Source organism: Littorina saxatilis, linkage group LG14 (genome assembly GCF_037325665.1).
Source record: "Littorina saxatilis isolate snail1 linkage group LG14, US_GU_Lsax_2.0, whole genome shotgun sequence".
In the NCBI taxonomy this organism is placed as follows: Eukaryota; Metazoa; Mollusca; class Gastropoda; order Littorinimorpha; family Littorinidae; genus Littorina; species Littorina saxatilis.
In genome coordinates this window covers 39679585-39697678 of record NC_090258.1, presented here as the reverse complement: position 1 = coordinate 39697678, position 18094 = coordinate 39679585, and the positions used below count along the sequence as shown (strand labels likewise).

At 40.8% G+C, this 18094-nt stretch overlaps 1 long non-coding RNA gene across 3 annotated transcripts; it reads left to right on the top strand.

Moving 5' to 3' along the window:
* Positions 1 to 3227: 3227 nt before the first annotated feature.
* On the top strand, positions 3228 to 17700 carry LOC138947749 (uncharacterized). 3 transcript variants are annotated; one of them, XR_011449782.1, is made up of 4 exons: positions 3228 to 3265; positions 3623 to 3768; positions 16242 to 16447; positions 17182 to 17700. It is a non-coding gene; the product is annotated as an uncharacterized lncRNA (long non-coding RNA). The 3 variants fall into 3 exon arrangements; XR_011449781.1 differs by lacking the exon at positions 3228 to 3265 and adding an exon at positions 3316 to 3330; XR_011449780.1 differs by lacking the exon at positions 3228 to 3265 and having other exon boundaries at positions 3604 to 3768.
* Positions 17701 to 18094: the final 394 nt, after the last annotated feature.

Genomic DNA, 18094 nt, shown 5'->3' with positions numbered 1-18094 from the left:
GGTGGATCTTTTTCAAATTTGGACACCGTATTCAGCTACACCCCGGACACAATATCATCGATGAGATATTTCAACACGTGCTCTCAGCGCGCAGCGCTGAACTCATTTTCGTTTTTGTGTTCATTTCACCATTATAAGTAACTCTTCCTTATCTTCTCCAGTGTTTGGCGTTTATCTCCCTTCCTTCGTGTGGCTTTCCCGTTCAGTTGTAAGTTACTATTATTTTTAGAATGTCACTGCGCTGTCCACTGCGCTGTCCACAACGCTTCCCTTGCACCCGTAAGTTGTTCTTACTGTCAAAGTGAAAAGGTCGAATCAATTTATAGCCACGCGAAAAATACACTCTCACCTAACTCTATATATTTATAGATACAGATATGCATATATATATACGGCTTCTCTGTGTGTGTGTGTGTTTGTGTGTGTGTGTGGGCAAAAACCTATGTATTATAGAGTTCTGTTTGTGATGGGGTCTAGCGGCTTTTGTCTGTCTGTATGTTCTGGCATGTGAGAAGCCACAGCAGATGATATAGGGCTAAGAAATAAGCTCAAAAATTCTCAATCCCGTTTGACAGGACTTCGCCTTTCAAAGGTGATTGTGGTGAACCGCCACGCTGTCTGTCTCTGTCGCGCCGTTCACCCCAAATTCCCGTTTCTGAGGTACTATTTTTAGAATGTCACTGCGCTGTCCAGAACGCTTCCCTTGCACCCGTAAGTTGTTCTTACTGTCAAAGTGAAAAGGTCGAATCAATTTATAGCCACGCGAAAAATACACTCTCACCTATCTCTATATATGTATAGGTTACAACACGAGTGGTTTTTTATATGGCTTGTATTTCAGTCAAGACCCAGCGGATGAATATCATCGGGAGACACGAGCCTTTGGCGAGTGGCTCTCGATTGATATTCCCGCTGGGTCTTGACTGAAATACAAGCCATATAAGAAACCACGAGTGTTGTAGTCTGTATATCCCATTCTACCATCAAACACAAAGTGTAGATTACTAGCGGCACTGTTGCGATCTGTGGAGTGTGAAACAGTGTTTTCAGCGAGACTTGGCCTTTTTGCAACCTTAAACTAAGTGACCGTCGCTGAAAAAATAAAACGAATGAGTGCATCTATAAGTACGCGGTAACACTACTTTCAGACCGTTTAAAAGCTTTAAGTAAAGGTTCATAAGTTGCAAGAAAGTAATGAAGTCGTATAGAAATCCATTTAGTTGAAGCGCACAATTCTTTTGCGTTTCAGGTCGGCGGAACGGGGAAACCGGTTTGGCCCCCATTTGGCTTACTCGACTCGATTCAGAATCGATTCCACGTTGTTTTTTTCGAACGCATTATTATACAATTAGTCTTATTGACAGAGAAGCAAATTTTAGGGAACACATATGTAGATTTAACCATTTGCTCCCTATTTGAAATGTATCTACATGTTTTGCGAGTGTGTTTGCATGAACCTAAACTGGTATGGGTGCGAGGAAAACAGGACCCAAGTCTGTCACCGCCGCTTGATTGCATTTTGAAAGAATATGACTGGATTACGGAAAAATACACACATGTTAAGTTCTTAGATACCTTCATCGCCAATGTGGACTTACTGCAGAGCCAGGCAAAAGAGTAGACTTGCTCGCAAAACACGTGAAACAGCTGATGATAGCGAAGCCCAACCGTGCCAGGTAAGGACGGTCTGACAGATTCTCAAAAGTCGTCTGCTAACGAAGCAAGGGGAGGGTACTCGTGTTTTTGTTTTGGTTCGCTAGCATCTGGTTATCTTGTAAGTTGAATGTTCGTTTTTTCCCACCTGCATTGCTTTCATAATGAAAGAAACGTTTGCTTATTGCATCTCATACATCAGATCAGTTCTGAGATTCATTTTTGCGTGCAACTGATATGGTTTTCTGAGCCGTGCAATACGATTTTGGAACTTCATACAAATGTGTCACATTGTTCGGCGCGAGGTCAAAGGTCGGGAGCAAAGTAGTTCTTCGCCCAAATCGGAATCTGCACTATCATATATTTTTTTGAGTCCATGATGTATTTATTGAGCTATAAAAATACAACATATATACCCATACGGAAGTAACAGAGACAAAGAAGGGAGGTCATGAGATATTTATAGATATAGATATACATATATATATACGGCTTCTCTGTGTGTGTGTTTGTGTGTGTGTGTGTGGGAAAAAACCTGTTGATTGTAGAGTTCTGTTTGTGATGGGGTCTAGCGGCTTTCGTCTGTCTGTATGTTCTGGCATTTGAGAAGCCACAACAGATAATATAGGGCTAAGAAATAAGCTCTAAAATGCTCAATCCCGTTTGACAGGACTTCGCTTGCAGAGGTGATTGTGATGAACCGCCACGCTGTCTGTCTCTGTCTCGCGATTCACCCCGGCGAAGCCGGGTATTCCTCTAGTACATATATATATGAGGATTATGAGTGGCCGAGCGGTAACGCACTTTCGCTCGGAAGCGAGAGGTTGCGAGTTCGACCCTGGGTCAGGGCGTTAGCAATTTTCTCCCCCCTTTCCTAACCTTGGTGGTGGGTTCAAGTGCTAGTCTTTCGGATGAGACGAAAAACCGAGATCCCTTCGTGTACACTACATTGGGGTGTGCACGTTAAAGATCCCACGATTGACAAAAGGGTCTTTCCTGGCAAAATTGTATAGGCATAGATAAAAAATGTCCACCAAAAAAACCCGTGTGACTTGGAATAATAGGCCGTGAAAAGTAGGATATGCGCCGAAATGGCTGCGATCTGCTAGTCGATGTGAATGCGTGATGTATTGTGTACAAAATTCCATCTCACACGGCATAAATAGATCCCTGCGCCTTGAGTCCGAGTCTGGAGATACGCGCGCGAAATAAAACTTCATATAACATATGTATGTATATAAGCTTACATACACACTCACACACACACACACACACACACACACACACACACACACACACACACATAAGCTTATTTACACACTCACACACCCACACACACACACACATACACACACACACACACACACACACACATAGACAAACTCACACACACACACACACACACACACACACACACACACAACATCCCCCCCAACACACACACTCACATAGACACACACACACACTAAATCGCACAGAAAGTCAGTTGTGTCAGAATGCTGTCCCTTTTACTTAAAAAAAACAATTACAATAATTAAAAACAATCATTCCCATTTTTCAGCACACAAGCTGCAGTTAATGCCAGGCCAACTGTCCGGGATAGGAGGAAGACGTAATGAACGAGATTTCAATCCACGCCAGACAGCGATATTCATCTCATCACGAAAGGCCGAAAACGTGCTCGTCATACTAAACGGCAGAGCACTTTGTGTTGTGTTGTGTTGTGTTGTGTGTGTGTGTGTGTGTGTGTGTGTGTGTGTGTGTGTGTGTGTGTGTGTGTGTGTGTGCTAGTATGTGTGTGTGTGTGTGTGTGTGTGTGTGTGTGTGTGTGTGTGCGTGCGTGCGTGCGTGTGCGAGTGCGTGTGCGTGTTTATGTGTGTGTAAATTCGTTTTACCCTCTGGCTCCTGTTTTATTTGGCTCTCGGCTGCCCACCTGTTTTCATTATTAAGTTGTGCACTTACTTTCTAGGGAAGCTATAAGCCAGGCGAACCAGGACAGCCGGATTTTGTCGCCTGCTGTTGTTCGGAGACTGTGACATACGCAGGAGTGAATCCTTTCGTGCGTATTCCGGTCTTCAAACAGGGCGTATCAGAAGTAGGCCGTACTTTCCAAAGGTAAGTGCTTATTTCCGCTGTTGTTAGTATAAATGTAGGCTTTAGAAATTGTAGTTGTTGTCCTGTAGTCTGTATGCTAAGACGCAATAATCGTAGCGGGTCTTTTCACACTGTTGCAAAAAAAGGCGAACTTGTGTTTACAAGGTAAGTTGTTGCTGCTGTTATTATTTATTCCTACTGTTGGCATCGGCGTGGTTTGTGGTTATTTGTTGCTTTTGTTAGTGTTGTGTTTTTTATTGTTCTTCTTTTTCTTTCTCTGTTTTGTGTGTGTGTGTGTGTGTGTGTGTGTGTGTGTGTGTGTGTGTGTGTGTGTGTGTGTGTGTGTGTGTGTGTGTGTGTGTGTGTGTGTGTGTGTGTGTGCCTTTTTTACCCTCTTCCTTTCTTTCTTTCATTCTTTGTGTGTTTGTCTGTTTGTTTATACGCGCGTTTTACCGCAACACTGAATATCCCCAACAAAGTAAAAGTGTGGGCGCAGCTCAGTCGCTATCTGCGATCCTTAATTCTGAGTAAATGTGATGTATTTTATGTCTGTGGTCGCCTGACACTGCATGACGATTTTCCTTGTTTTTATAAGGACAGTAAAATTTTGAGTCTTTGAGTCTTAAAACTAGACTACCTTTACTCCATCTGTTTGAAGCGTCACCGTCGTTGGTGCTGTTTTTACTCGTCTTCATTCTTTCGGTCTTCCTATCTCTGTCTTTCTATTTCCGTATGAACATTGTCAATGGGGTAAAGGTAGAACATTAAATCGAGTGAATACTGGAAACTCATACTTTGGAGGCTGGCCTAGACTACAAAAGAGTGCTCGTTTTGGTACGTTTAATATTGTACAAATGTGACCCTCCACCACGAAATGAGTCGCATGTCACCTTTGCATGATTTTCATATTTTTACATTTTTCTAAGGAGTGTTTTATGCTCTATCCAGTGGTGAAACCCGTTTTAGAAAAGAGCGAAAACTTGTCGAGTTATAAGCCTGTGACTAAGGTGACCCTCACACTGTTACAACAGTTCCCCCGGACTTATGTCAAGCCTAGCGCAGAACCGCGCGAGGTGACATGCGACTCATTCCGTGGTTGAGGGTCACAAATAACAAGAATTCGATCGAAAATGGATAGATACATATTAAATGCTATTTTTATTTTTGACCACAATATGACATTTATTTAACACACGTATCTTGATAGACATTGTTAAAATCGAGCTCTAGCGCGGTCGCGGAGAAAACTGACTGTCTCGATCTGTGTAAAATGTCGTATTGTGGTAAACAATACAAATATCGTATACCAGCCTTTCTCTTTCTATCTCTCTGTGTGTCTGTTCGCTGCAAAGCGTGTGGTTTTAGCGACTCAGGATGATTTTGGATTTGTTTTTATAATTTGTATCAAGGTAACAGTAAACTATACTCCTCGTGTTTATTCAGCTATTGGGCTGTTTTACCCGGTTTAGTATTAAGGGGTTTTAGGGATTTAACGGGTGGTGTTGTTGTTGTTGTTGTTGTTGTTGTTGTTGTTGTTGTTGTTGTTGTTGTTGTTGTTGTTTTTCTTCTTCTTCTTCTTCTTCTTCTTCTTTTCTTTCTTACTTCTTCTTTTTCTTGCTTGCTGTCTTTCTGTCTTTCTTTCTGTCTTTCTTTTTTTCTTTCTGTCTTGCACTCGAAAACACATCCTAGCACACCTCCACGCTGTAAAGTAAGCACACTCATAAATCATCTCCCGTGAAGCTGCGCTGACAGCACTGAATTATTCAATCACAACAGCGTCAGCAAAAAAACCTGACTTTGATCTCACCGTACATACACATCACACGGTAAAAGGCCGCTATCTATGAAGATGGAAATCACTCCAAACTACAAAGGACATGAGAAGTGGACACACCTGTCGTTTATCATTCGCTTCGCCGTTTGCCTAGTAGATTATGACGGTTTTTTTCTGTTTGATATTTTTTTATTGCTCTTTTTTAAACCTCCCACGCAAAATATTAAAAGAAAAAAGTGGTAGAAAAAAAATAGACGAAAACGGTAAGGACCAGTGAAAGCAGAACGGAGAGAAGAACAGCAAGGAAAGGGGGAAAGAAAGAAAAAAAGAAAGAAGGAAATACAGAAAGAAAGTAGGAAAGAAAGAAAAAAGAATATAAAAAGGAAAGAAAGAAAGAAAGACAGAAAGAACGAAAGTAGAAAGAAAGTAAAAAGGAAAGAAAGAAAAGAAATATTAGTCAGAAAGGAAATACAGAAAAAGAAGAAAGAAAGATAGAAGTTACAAATATGTGGGGGTTTTCGACGTCAAGAAAAGTAATATTTATAAAAAGAAAAATTACGAATAAAGACAACAACAAGTCGCGTAAGGCGAAATTACTACATTTAGTCAAGCTGTGGAAGTCACAGAATAAAACTGAACGCACTGCATTTTTTCACAATGACCGTAGTCCGCCGCTCGTGTAAAACGCAGTGAAATCGACGAGCCTGTTTAGCGCGGTAGTTGTTGCGCTGTGGTGCATAGCAGGCTTTACTGCACCTCTCTTCGTTTTAACTTTCTGAGCGTGTTTTTAATCCAAACATATCATATCTATATGTTTTTTGAATCAGGAACCGACAAGGAATAAGATGAAATTGTTTTTAAATCGATTTCGAAAATGTTATTTTAATCATAATTTTCATATTTTAAATTTTCAGAGCTTGTTTTTAATCCGAATATAACATATGTATATGTTTTTGGAATCAGAAAATAATGAAGAATAAGATGAACGTAATTTTGAATCGTTTTATAAAAAAATAATTTTAATTACAATTTTCAGATTTTTAATGACCAAAGTCATTCATTAATTTTTAAGCCTCCAAGCTGAAGGGTGTGACAGTGCCGCCTCAACTTTTACAAAAAGCCGGATATGACGTCATCAAAGACATTTATCGAAAACATGAAAAAAACATCTGGGGATATCATACCCAGGAACTCTCATGTAAAATTTCAGAAAGATCGGTCCAGTAGTTTACTCTGAATCGCTCTACACACACACACGCACAGACAGACAGACAGACAGACAGACACACAGACACACACACACACACACACACACACACACACACACACACACACACACACACACACATACACCACGACCCTCGTCTAGATTCCCCCTCTATGTTAAAACATTTAGTCAAAACTTGACTAAATGTAACAAAAACTGAAACATCATACGTAAAAACAATAAAAACTGTCGTTACTCTTATTACCAATATCATGTCTCAATATCTCATCATGCCTCACATTTTCTCATACATTTGTTTGCTGATTGCCAATATATATTTTGATATATATATATACCTACAGGCTATATTCCCGCTGGGGCTAATAGACATCACATTGATGTATAGACGGTGCCTAATTATAAAAGGTAGTCACTGAAGGCTTTGCCGAGAAAACCTGACACTTTGTTATTTGTGTCTTCGCTGTCAGGTTTGAATGTGCTGTTTTGTCTTATTTTGTCTTCGTTGCCTGGCTATGTAGAATCAATATGCATCTACTCGCTTTTATAGTGATGCAATGTCGCTGTCGTTCAAACACGGTTCCTGTTCAATTTCCGTTAGACCTAAGACGAGCGTGACTTGTTACTAACAAAGTATTGGTGACAAAACCTGAGAAGTCCATGACAAGTCATTATAGAGGCTTAATAGCATCAACACGACCCTTTGGCAGTTGCTATGTGTTTTGAATGTGTGGTTCTCTCTTTCTCTCTCTCATCTCTCTCTCTCTCTCTCTCTCTCTCTCTCTCTCTCTCTCTCTCTCTCTCTCTCTCTCTCTCTCTCTATCTATCTCTCTCTCGCGCGCGTGCTCTCTTGCTCCCTCTATCTCTTTCCTGTTCTCTCTTTTTTCTTTCTCACTAATTCATCAAAACAAACAGGAACCCGTAGTGAGGATAGAATGGACAGCAAAATATTGAACATATCTACTCCTGTAATCATTGACACCTTGACATGCATTTATAATGTGTGCATTGCCACCTCTTGTTTTCAAACTGCTTTTAAGCAAGTGAAGGTAAATTCTTCTCTTAAAATCAGGGGATTCTTCTGATCCTTCTAAATACAGGCCTATTTCAATACTTTTACGATTTTCCAAACCCTTTGAAAAGCATATAATTTATATATACAAACATATCCTATCACATTTTGATGAAATTTTTTAATTAATCCCAAACATCTGGTTTTAAGAAAAAGCACTCATGTAATACAGCTCTTATACATCTTACTGATCAATGGCTTACTAGCATTAATTCCAATACAATTTTCTGCAGCACGGTTTGTGGATATTGCAAGAGCCTTTGATGTTATTGAGAATTCTCTTCTCGTCAGGAAACTGTCAATATATGGCATACATTGTACCAACATTAATTTTCTTCAATCGCTTCTTTTGAATAGAAAACAAATTACATTTGCTAACGCATTATATTCAAATGAAATTACTCTGAAATATGGGGTCCTACAGGGGTCTGTTTTAGGCCCGTTATTTTAATTTTTATTTATATCAACGATCTCCCACTTTGCTTGCGCAAAAACTGCGAGATGTTTGCAGATGACACAACTATGCATTCTAGTCACCAGTCCTTTCAAAAACTATCCAAGAAAGCATACATGCACTACTGAATTGCTCAGTTGAACCATATGTTTCTTAATCACACCAACACTAAATTTATGATTATAAACACACGACAGAAACGACAAAATCTATCATCAACCATTCCGCCCCGTTGTATTACAAATCAAGTATTTGAAGAAGTGGCAAACCATAAAATCCTTGATAATAATTGTTCATGGACTGACGACATTGAATCTATCTGTAAGACTGTTTCAAAACAAAATCAGTTATCGAAAATTGAAAACTTCTTGAATCTTCACTCGCGTAAGATCGTTTGTTACAATCACATTTTGACAAGTACTGACTATATGCATCCACTGGGTGGGATTGTGCAAGTGCTAATGTATTAAAACCTTTAGCTAGTCTCCACAGAAGAGCAGTTAAGCTAACTATGTTAACAATCACTCTCCGTTAGAATCTGATTATAAAACATTGCATATAATACCATTTCAAAAAAGATGAAAGTATAATACAGGTGTTATGATGCACAAAATGATGTCAGGAAATGCCTAGAGACATTACGTGATAATTTTATTTTGAACTACACTAGACTGAAAATCAACACGGACTCCACGCATTGACCTTTTCTTCTTCTTCTTCTTCTTCTTCTTCTTCTTCTTCTTCTTCTTCTTCTTCTTCTTCTTCTTCTTCTTCTTCTTCTTCTTCTTCTTCTTCTTCTTCTTCTTCTTCTTCTTCTTCTTCTTCTTCTTCTTCTCTTTTTTCTTCTTCTTCTTCTTTCTTCTTTCTTCTTTCTTCTTCTTCTTCTTCTTCTTCTTCTTCTTCTTCTTCTTCTTCTTCTTCTTCTTCTTCTTCTTCTTCTTCTTCTTCTTCTTCTTCTTCTTCTTCTTCTTCTTCTTCTTCTTCTTCTTCTTCTTCTCTTCTTCTTCTTTCTTCTTCTTCTTCTGCGTTCGCGGGCTGAAACTCCCACGAGTTTGCACGAGTGGATTTTTATGTGTATGACCGCTTTTACCCCGCCATTTAGGCAGCCATACGCCACTTTCGGGGGAAGCATGCTGGGTATTTTAGTTTTTCTTTAACCAACCGAACATTGATATGAATTACATGATATTTTCCGTGCGTGCTTGGTCTTGTGTTCGCGTGTACACACGCAGGGGGAAAGGCACTAGCAGGTCTGCACATAAGTTGACCTGGGAGATTTGAACAATCTCCACCTTAACCCACCAAGAGCGGCCGGGATTCGAACCCACGACCTTCCGCTTTGGAGGCCGGCGTCTTATCACCAAGCCATTGCGCCCGTCCTTGTCAAATTAAGCCTTCTTTATTTTGGTGCGGTCCTGTGGAACTCACTGCACAATAGCAAGTGATGAATGTGTTCTCACTGCACAATAGCAAGTGATGAATGTGTTCTCACTGCACAATAGCAAGTGATGAATGTGTTCTCACTGCACAATAGCAAGTGATGAATGTGTTCTCACTGCACAATAGCAAGTGATGAATGTGTTCTCACTGCACAATAGCAAGTGATGAATGTGTTCTCAGTGCACAATAGCAAGTGATGAATGTGTTCTCACTGCACAATAGCAAGTGACGAATGTGTTCTCACTGCACAATAGCAAGTGATGAATGTGTTCTCACTGCACAATAGCAAGTGATGAATGTGTTCTCACTGCACAATAGCAAGTGATGAATGTGTTCTCACTGCACAATAGCAAGTGATGAATGTGTTCTCACTGCACAATAGCAAGTGATGAATGTGTTCTCAGTGCACAATAGCAAGTGATGAATGTGTTCTCACTGCACAATAGCAAGTGATGAATGTGTTCTCACTGCACAATAGCAAGTGATGAATGTGTTCTCAGTGCACAATAGCAAGTGATGAATGTGTTCTCACTGCACAATAGCGAGTGATGAATGTGTTCTCACTGCACAATAGCAAGTGATGAATGTGTTCATCAATTCATTTAATATGTATATGTAACACAAAAACACAAGAACAGAAATCGGTAATAATAATAATAATAATAAAGTGTATTTATATTGCGCCTATCCCTTACAAAAAACAAAAATATTTGGCTCTAAGCGCATTACAACATGTGTAGGGACTTGGTACAATCAAGTCTGACAAATACAATAACACAATATACAGTCGGTAGCTAGTTCGTAATTGTTTGTGTCACGAAAACATTGCGTTTGCATTGCGTTTGGATTGCTTTAGCTCCCTATCATGGTTTGTATGGTCTGTGCTGGCCATAACTCCGAAAAGGAAAAGATCTGCACTTAAACGTTTCTGCCCATATTGTTTTTTATGATTTTGTTTATGACGGATGGTATGTATATTCAAATCCGAACCAATATTTGAGATTCGTTAACTGAATTTGTTCAGCTATGACGGCTTTTATTAATAGAAAACATGGTTCTTTTTCCCATTCTGACACTCTAGAATAAGTCCAATACGTCAGTCGTCTGCAAATTATGAGTTTACGATAGAACATAATCCTCTAGCTCTGAATGTATGTGTTCTTGTTGTATTTGAAAATTAAAGCACGAGGCACGTCTTTATTTATTTAATCTTTTCGAGCTCTCGTATTGTGAGGGAGGTTGCCATCTCGGACACACTAGCTTACTGACGAACGTTCAAGAAAATGTCATTTTTCATTTTCCAACCAGAACCCTGCGCCATGACCTTTTAAATGTGCCGAAGATCGACCATACCTAAGTCATATCTGGAGGTCATCAAGTGTGCACAGTTTCAAAGCTCTAGGTGAACATGTTTAATAAATTGAGGGATGGTAGCTCAGGTGGTAGAGCACTGGACTTCAAAACCTAGAGTCACGGGTTCGAATCCAGGCCGGGACGGACACGGGTCAACTTTATGTGCAGACTCAGAGACGGTATCCATGACCCACCCTCGTGTCACCACAGTGGCACATAAAAGACCTCGGTCATGCTGCCATAAGTGCAGGTGGCTGAATACACCTAAAAACGAATACAACTAGGTATTTCATCTAAAGTCGGGGTAATACCCGGGAACATGCTCCAAATGGTTTCACCGTGAGGGCGTAAAACAGCAACATTTATCTCTATCTATCCTGTAATCTATGCCAGAGTTGTTGAACCCAGCATGCTTCCCCCGAAAGCCGCGCCTGAATGTCGGGGTAAACACGTTCATACACGTATGGGAGTTTCAACCCATGACAAAGAAGAAGCGCAGATGAGTCAAAGATATTTCAGCATGTTTTTTTTAAAGAGCAGCGTCAAGGAACAGGAAGTGAAATACGCACAAAAGTGGGCCGCAGAAACGGCAAAGAACGTGGGAGGGGGAGGTTACATCTCCGCTTGTGCTGTATATGTTTCAATATTATACTGTCAAACAGCATGTATGGTATTGCTTTACAATTATTCAATCTTATACAAATATCATGCACAATTATTCAACAAGTTATTGGCAGCTGAGGTAAGTAACTTAGATAACATTAAATATATATCGATGCTTTCCCACCTGTGTATTTAGCTGGTATTTTTTAATAGCTATTTCATGATATCCCGCTTTCCGATTTTGGTGGACGGTTTTTGTCCATGACTGCAACGAACCTGTAGAACTAAGAAAACTTCAAAACTCCCAGAAAGGAATAAGTTTGCACCGGAGCCCTTATTTGCTCCTTTTCTGAATAATAATGGATCTCTTTGAAACTGGTGTGCATTCCGTGCACGATCGTACGCCATGTAAATTACCATATGTCATGTCAACACAGTGGTGACAACAGCTGACTCGTTGTTTCTTTATCTAGCAGAGCGTGTGGCGATCTGCCTGCCTGTCTCTTTCTTTCTCTATTTATAGCCTCACTGCATGTCTATTTTCCTTTGTATTTTTTGTTCGCCAGTCCATTTGCCTATCTGTTTGTCTGATTCCTTTATTGATATCAACGTACAGCTGTCTCTTTATTTATTCATCTGGCGCAGAGCGAGTGCCACCCTGCCTGCCTGTCTCATTCTTTCTCTATTAGCCTCACTGCATGTCTAGTTTACTTATTTTTTCTCGTTTTTACATTTAGTCAAGTTTTGACTAAATGTTTTAACATAGAGGGGGAATCGAGACGAGGGTCCTGGTGTATGTGTGTGTGTCTGTGCGTGTGTGTGTGCAGAGCGATTCAGACCAAACTACTGGACCGATCTTTATGAAATTTTACATGAGAGTTCCTGGGAATGATATCCCCGAACATTTTTTTCTTTTTTTCGATAAATACCTTTGATGACGTCATATCCGGCTTTTTGTAAAAGTTGAGGCGGCACTGTCACACCCTCATGTTTCAATCAAATTGATTGAAATTTTGGCCAAGCAATCTTCGACGAAGGCCGGACTTCGGTATTGCATTTCAGCTTGGTGGCTTAAAAATTAATTAATGACTTTGGTCATTAAAAATCTGAAAATTGTAAAAAAAAATTGTTTAAAAACGATCCAAATTTACGTTCATCTTATTCTTCATTATTTTCTGATTCCAAAAACATATAAATATGTTATATTTGGATTAAAAACAAGCTCTGAAAATTAAAAATATAAAAATTATGATCAACATTAAATTGTCCAAATCATCTTAAAAACACTTTCATCTTATTCCTTGTAGGTTCCTGATTCCAAAAACATATAGATATGATATGTTTGGATTAAAAACACGCTCAGAAAGTTAAAACGAAGAGAGGTACAGAAAAGCGTGCTATCCTTCTCAGCGCAACTACTACCCCGCTCTTCTTGTCAATGCCATGAGCGGTGGACTGACGATGCTACGAGTATACGGTCTTGCTGAAAAATTGCATTGCGTTCAGTTTCATTCTGTGAGTTCGACAGCTTGACTAAATGTTGTATTTTCGCCTTACGCGACTTGTTTTCGCTCCATTTGCCCAACTGTTTTTTTGTCTATTTCCTTTGTTGATGCATGTATGAACAGCTCTCTCTTTATGTGTCAACCTGCCTGCCTGTCTCTTTCTTTCTTGACTAGCCTCGAGCTCTCTGCATGGCTGTTTTACTTTGTATTTTTGTGTTCGCCGGTCAACTTGCATATCTGTTTGTCTATTTCCTTTATTGATATGAACAGCTCTCTCTTTATCTCTTCGTCTGACAGAGCGTATGTCCACCTGCTTGTATGCCTGTCTCTTTCTTTCTTAACCTCACTGCATTCATCAGACAATTTGTCAACCTGTTTGTCTGTTTGTTTCTGACTAACTATAATCGAGTTTAACGTCCTCTCAGACCAGTTGAACAAAACTGCAACAGGTATTTGTGCTACGCTCAGGATATGTGATAGTCAAACAAGCCCACTGCGGCTGTCTTCTTCGACACACCAGTACTGGGCTTCTCTCGTCAACGTATCGAGATACTCGTACGATCATGATCACGAGAGACGGGAGATGATGAATGTGTGTCTTCGTTTTTTGAAAGCCTTGAGACTTTCGCCGTGAGCTTAGGATCTTTGTCGTGCGCATGTGTACACACGGGGCTGTTCGGACGCCGAATAAAGTCTGTACCAAGTTGACTCCGAGAAATAAATCTCTCGCCGAACTTTGGATTGTTCGTCAGTCAACAGTTCAAGAGTTAAAATCAGTTCCGCGCATGGACGGAGTGTCCTAGGACCCTTTGATCCTGATGACAGTGGTTGGGGGAGTGTCTGTCTGTCGATCAGTCTGTCTTCTTGTGTCTGTCTGTCTCTGTCTGTCTAAATGACCTCTATTTCTGTCTTTCAATCTCAGTTTTACTTGGTCTTGCTTTGGTACATTCCCGTGACATTTATTATAGTTCTGATCCCAAGACAGAGTTAAAAGTGATGAATATGAGTCTTCCGTTCGCCGTTACTAAAATACTTTTTGGAGGTAAACCTACAGATTGGGACATGTTCACAATTCGCCGCATTGCTATACATGAAGTTGGGAAAACGATTTCTAATTTAAGCATATTTCCACATTTACTTAAACATGCCAAAGGTATTTCGCTACCTAAAACGAAAGTCTTAACTGTTATGTTTGCCTCGAATGAACAGCAGAACACACACACACAGCAGAACACGGCCGTGTAATAAACACATACAAATTGTTTTAAACATATTTTACTGTTGCCTATTCTGTTTGTTTGTTTGTTTGTTTGTTTGTTTGTTTGTTTAACGCCCAGCCGACCACGAAGGGCCATATCAGGGCGGTGCTGCTTTGACATATAACGTGCGCCACACACAAGACAGAAGTCGCAGCACAGGCTTCATGTCTCATCCAGTCACCTTATTCTGACACCGGACCAACCAGTCCTAGCACTAACCCCATAATGCCAGACGCCAGGCGGAGCAGCCACTAGATTGCCAATTTTAAAGTCTTAGGTATGACCCGGCCGGGGTTCGAACCCACGACCTCCCGATCACGGGGCGGACGCCTTACCACTAGGCCAACCGTGCCGGTGCCTATTCTGTTCAAACCACTCGGAAAACATGTTCACAATAACCTACACACTTATTTGGAACGTTATTATCTCTTACATCTCGTCCAGTCCGGTTTTCCGTCCACAACTTTCTTGTCAGACTGCTCTCACGAAACTTTGTGACACATGGCAAATAGCTAACAATTGTTCCGCAGTTGTAGATGCTGTTTTTCTGGACTTTAAGAAGGTTTTTGATTTAGTGCATTCCTCCATCTAGAGTGTGTCCTTAACTGGGCGAAGCGACTACGCGAAGTATACTTCGCGAAGCTGACTGCACGAAGCTTTAGAACTGAGTTTTCGCCAGTAAAAAGACTTCGCGTAGTCTTCGCGAAGTCGACTTCGGGCTCAATAAAGGACAGGCTTTTACGCTGAAAAATATTTCTATATCTTGCAAATCTCCGTCCATAAATGTCTTTCAATCATACCTTTCGGATACAGTGCAATGCGGGTTTTCTAATGGCAGACATTCCTCAAAAGGACAAGTTTGTTCAGGAGTTTCTGAAGATTGTAGTGTCTGTCTGTCTGTCTCCCTGTTTCTCTACGTGACACATGTGTCGGTTTGTGTGTCCTTGGGAGCACAATATTTGAAAGTAACAAATGTGAGTGAAAGACCAAGTGAGTGCGTGAGTGAGTGCGTGAGTTAGCCAGCGTCGGTTTGTAACTGTGTCCTTGGGAGCACAATATTTGAAAGTAACAAATGTGAGTGAAAGACCAAGTGAGTGCGTGAGTGAGTGCGTGAGTTAGCCAGCGTCGGTTTGTAACTGTGTCCTTGGGAGCACAATAGTTGAAAGTAAGAAATGTGAGTGGAAGAGCAAGTGAGTGCGTGAGTGAGTGAGTGAGTGAGTGAGTGAGTTAGACAGCGTCGGTTTGTAACTGTGTCCTTGGGAGCACAATAGTTGAAAGTAACAACTGCTAAGGGCTGTGTTTGAAGGAAGGGTCTTTCAAGCCAGATATTGCTCAACTCTGAGTCACACTTGTACTCTTTAATGGTTTCTTTTGATGTTGCAAGCGTAGTTCGTACCGCTTTACCTTTTATCCGTGAATAGGAAGGACACGGATGTATTCATGAGTCAGGGAGTGTGCTTGAATGCAGTAGAAGAGGTTTCACACAAAACAAGGTAGTGTGCTGAATTTGTGAGGGTAGCAAGTTTGATTTATGTCTTTACCTCTTTCTTTGTTTCTTTGTATCTTTTTGTTGTTGCGATCTTTCTTTCTTTCTTTCTTTCTTTCTTTCTCTCTTTCTTTGTCTATTTCTTTCTTTACTTCTTTCTGTCTTTTCTTTCTGTGAGTGAGTGAGTGGGGTAGTTAGATAGCCAATTGCTTAAAGGCACAGTACGCCTCCCGTAAACCATCACATATACTGTCAGGCTTACTGTGCCTTTGAAGAATTTAGTTAGTTAGTGATTTATTTGTTCATGTATTTTGTCTCCACAGATGGAGAGAAGGCTGACAGTCGTGGTTACAGTAGTACTGCTGCTGGTTTTGAACCTTCAACACCACAGCATGCAGGCCTCCCCGATAGCGCAGTACACCGTGCACTCGCTTCGGTCGGACGTTGGCCGTAGAGCCAGCAGTAGCAACAACAACAGAAACAGACGTCAACAGAACAGTTATGACGTAGTTTGTGGGATCTGTACAACGTGAGTTTTTAAATTTTGAATCCTCTCTTGCCATTTTGATATTGAAGAGTCAAGGCATGCCAGAGCTAACTTCTTCTTGTACTTTTGATTGACTCGTGATTATCTGTATGTTCGTCCGTTACCAAGGTCATATAGTCGACGTACAATGAACATTTTATTCTTCTTCTATGTTTAGGCGTTTTATTGCCATACTCCGGGCTTCGTCGAAGATTGCTTGATAACAACTTCAATCAATGTGATAGAACAATAAGGGCGCGAGAGTGCCCAGCGCGTGCGCGCGCGTGTGTGTGTGTGTGTGTGTGTGTGTGTGTGTCTGTGACTGTGTGTGTGTGTGTGCGTGTGTCTGTGTGTGATTGTGTGTGTGTGTCTGTGTCTGTGTGTCTGTTTGTGTGTGTGTGTATGTCTGTTTGTGTGTGTATGTGTCTGTGTGTGTTTGTATGTGTCTGTTTGTGTGTGTGTGTGTGTGTGTGTGTATGTGTCTGTGTGTGTGTGTGTGTCTGTCTGTCTGTGTGTGTGTGTGTCTGTCTGTCTGCTAGAGAAGCAAAGTAAACATTTCAACGTAAAACGTATGGGTATGTTTGCCTCGAATGAACAGCAGAACACGGCCGTGTCATGTTCACATACAAAATGAGGTGTGTGTGGGAGGGGGGGGGGTCCTTAAGTGGAGTTTTCACGGGGTAAAGTCTTTAAATCATTGTCTTATTCTTTAATGTATTGCTTATTTCATTTTCTAGGGATAAGACGCAATGTCCACAAATCTGCAAATCCCTGAAAGAGTACAGCCATCTTTTTGGATGAGGTCGTCACGTGACCACGTCATGCAGTCCAGTCTCTCATTGGCTGAAAGCAAGCACGAACTGCGGATAGGTGTTTGAAATTTTTTTTTTTTAATAAAAAAGAAGAATGTGTTTGAATTATAAAGTTCGGGGTAAAAACAGCAGAACTGTTATGACTGCTTGCATAATGTGTAATTTTGCAGCCAAAGTCGTACACGCGTCATCACACGAACACACGTATCAGCACACACACACACACACACACACACACACACACACACACACACACACACACACACACACACACACACACACACACACGCGCGCGCGCGCGAGATAATTGAGATTTTCAAAGAGAACATAAACAACGTTTCAGGAACTTGTGTCTGTTATATTATACAGGTTTTAATAATTAAGTCCTGAAAGTGTTTGGTCTGGGCACACAGGGTGAAGAGACTAATAAAATATTGAAATGTGTGTCTGTGTTTGTAGGGGTGTGTGTGTGTGTGTGTGTGTGTATGTGTGTGTCTGTGTGTGGGTATGTGTATGTACGTGTGTGTGTACGTGTGTTTGTGTGTGTGTGTGTGTGTGTGTGTTTGTGTATAGGCCTAAGTATGTGCGTGCGGGGGTCTGTCGGTCAGTCGGTCTTCTTGTGTCTGTCTGTCTCTGACGAAAAAAGAAACAAGTCGTGTAAGGCGAAATTACAACATTTAGTCAATCTGTCGAACCCACAGAATAAAACTGAACGCACTAAATTTTCTTCACCAAGACAAAACAGCTTCGTCAATCCAAGGAAGTTGTTCAATTTTCCCGTGTAACACGAAGTGAAACTTACATGCCATGCAATAAAAGCGAAATAGCGTACTGCGGT